Source organism: Corvus brachyrhynchos, unplaced genomic scaffold (genome assembly GCF_000691975.1).
Source record: "Corvus brachyrhynchos isolate BGI_N302 unplaced genomic scaffold, ASM69197v1 scaffold511, whole genome shotgun sequence".
Lineage (NCBI taxonomy): Eukaryota > Metazoa > Chordata > Aves > Passeriformes > Corvidae > Corvus > Corvus brachyrhynchos.
In genome coordinates, this window is record NW_008236214.1 from 209,207 (window position 1) to 212,434 (window position 3,228).

Sequence of the window (3,228 nt, forward strand, 5' to 3'; positions counted from 1 at the left end):
CCCCCCGGCTGCCCCCTCCTGTCAGGGACTTGTGCAGAGCCACAAGGTCCCCCCTGAGCCTCCTTTGCTCCAGCCTGAGCCCCTTTCCCAGCTCCCTCAGCCGCTCCTCATGGGACTGACTCTCTAATAACTCTCAGTATCACTGCAATGACATCTTTGCTCAAAGTCAGGTCCCCGGACTAAGTATGGATGAGACTCACAGAGTGCAAAGTCTGGCTTAAATCCAGGATGTTCAAGAAAAACAAACAATTTCCACCCCAGCTTTAGGTATGTGTTTATTTTTTTAAAGCTGAGAAATCCAACCATCCCATGTGATTTGCTGATGAAAATACAGGAAGGGTTGGTGGCTCTTCACCAAGACCCAACTGTTTATTACCACTGAAATATCACCCAGAAGTTGGTGGAACCTTCTGGTGCAAGGAGTCCTGCCCATGGTGAGGGGTGGAACAAAATGATCTTTAAGGTCTCTTCCAACCCAAACCCTGCTGGGATTCTGTCAGTCAAGACCTCCTCTCACTGGTAGTGAAGATCAACCCAGCACCAGGAGGAGAAGCTGTCCTGGATGTACATAAGGAACCTCAAAATGTACAACCAGCAAATGAGATGTGCAGGGCAGTGGTGGAAAATAAATATCTAACATGAGATTTCAGATGGAAATATGAAAAAGAGGAATACAAGGAGCCTTGAGAGATTGTGTAGTCCATCTGCCCCCTGGAAGGACAACAGCTCACCCAAACCAACCCAGAAGGGTGTTCAGTAAATCTGGTCTAACATTCCTGGATGGCACCTCCATAAAACCCTTGTGCCTGAAAGGAGCCCTTGTGCTTCATATCCTGTGGAATTTTATTTATTTTGTTGCTAATGGGTCTTTGTGTTCCCTCACAGACGGTGCCTCCACTTGGGTTTGGTGCTGTTGAGGCACCAGAGGGAGGCTGGAGTTACACCAAAAATGGTAGGCAGTCAGGCAGTACTGAACTAATAAACACCCAGTCTGGTGCATTCTCATGGAATACACGGATTAAAGGCCAGATCAGCCAGGGAAGGTCAGCTCTATGTCCCCAGTATGACATGACAACAGCGTGACATGACAACGTGACAACACCCCAAAAGATGGCTGTTTCCTGAGGAGCTCATTGATGAAAGCTGGGAATAACTGCAGAAATCAGACCACTTCCTTCATCTTCAGCAATGAATAATTGATAACCTCATTTTTCAAGCGAGTTTTGTCCTCCCTTTTGTGGTTGTTTCATTTGATCGTTCTCTGCCCTCTTGTTTCCCAGGACGTTGTGAGAGACGTGTGCCAGGTGTGACTGCAGTCGGGGCGAGTTAATTCCCTGGCTGTGCCCTGGCAGCCGGACGTGCTGCCCCAGCTGGAGGAGAAATTACTGCACTTTGTCACAACTTGTTCCTAAGAAATCCACAGTCGCTGCTGCCATGTGTGCTCCGAAAGGATTGGGCTTCTCTGTTTCACGGTTTTTCAGGAACTGAATGTTAATCGAAGCGGTTCTTTGCCCATTTCCACATCTCCTAAGGCAGGCTCTGGGCTTGCCTCACTCCACGCTGGTTTTCATTCCATTCATCTTCTGTTCATCCTCCAAGATCTCTGCCAGCAGCCCTTGGGCTGCTCCTGCCCCTCTGTAAGTGCTCCCAGGGGAATTGTAACCCTGCCCTTACAGTGCCCTGGTACTTTTAAACCATCTGTTTTATTAACTTCTAATTTTTTTCCCCTATTCCCCCTGATTTCTGACTTTGCTGCTGATGTTAGACTACTTCAGGAAAAATAATTTATAACAAAAACCCAAGGAACTGCCATGCCTGGTCACACCATCTATCACTCCATGTGCTTCCCCAGCATTGGAATAACAAAGCAGCTCGTACATCAATCTGCCCCTCGCTGAATGCAAATCACTTCTCGCCTTCCCAGCCTTCTCTTTTGCTCTCCATGCTTGTGCCATTTCCTTCTGTAAATCATCTGGTTTTTCTCATGCCAGGGATCACTGCAAAGGTGGGAATTTATGCCTGGTGCCTTCTAGTGCCCTTCTTGCCTAGCCATTGCATCGGTGAGGTTTGGAAACTGCTATTTTGATTCCATCTCTAATGAACCTCATGGCTTCCTGAAACGTGGCCTCCTGGGCATCGTCCTTGTGCAATGCGAGAATCCTGGAATGGTTTGGGTTGGAAGGACCTTACAGCCCATCCAGTGCCACCCTGGCCATGGGCAGGGACACCTTCCACTGTCCCAGGCTGCTCCAAGCCCTGTCCAGCCCAGCCTTGGACACTGCCAGGGATGGGACAAGGACATACCTCTACCTCAGTATTCCCAAGCCCACCCTGCTGAGGTCCAGAGCTTTCAGCTACGAAAACCAGACAAACAAAAACAAATAAAACACCCCACAGAATGAAGATCTTTAGCAGTGAAGGTCCTGCTCAGTGCACTTTGTCTCTCCTTGAAATATTCACCACGGACACCACGGGGAATGTAATATTCCTACGCAGCCCATAGGGCTGTTTAGGCAAATCCACGAGATGGATGAAAGTCAGATATCCCAGGGTGTAGAAAGTAGTTTGGGATAGGGCTGAGACCAGTTTCTCTTCATCTTCCTCCCAAGCTCTGCCTCTCTGCCTGCAGTGCATCTCCAGCTCTCCGTCCCCTCTTGCCCCACCCCACCACAGCCTGGCCTCTGCCACAGCTCTGGTCCGATGACCCTGCCCAGGACCCGCCCTCCCCTCCACACTGCCAGTGTCCCCCCAGCTCCAACAGCATCCCCAAGCCCTCACTGACCCCCCCTCGGTCACCTCCCCCAGAGCAGCCACCAGCTCCTCTCTGACCCCTTGCTTTGGGCACCACCTTCCTCGGCCTGGGCACATTTACTTGCACAGAGCCACCATTTCTGGGGTGAAAGCCAGTCTGAGCTGGGAGAAACCGCTGAGAACACTCGACCCTTAGAAATGGCCAGGGCGTGTCTGCAGCTGGGAGTGCCTCGAAGAGGAGCTGGCTGCAGCACCTCTTGGAGCTCGTCCCAGAGTGACTTTAAAGGATAAAACTATGAATGGCTGGAAGCCATGAGGTCAGGTCTCCTTCCAGGCACAGGGTTCCCATGTGGGTTTGGGACAGGAGGAGATCACACTGCTCCTCCGCAGGATCCCAACGTACTTCTAAGAGAAAAGAACCTGGACATCTGTTGGACACAGTGGCAGAGCTGAGCAGAACCCACCAGACACCAAGCC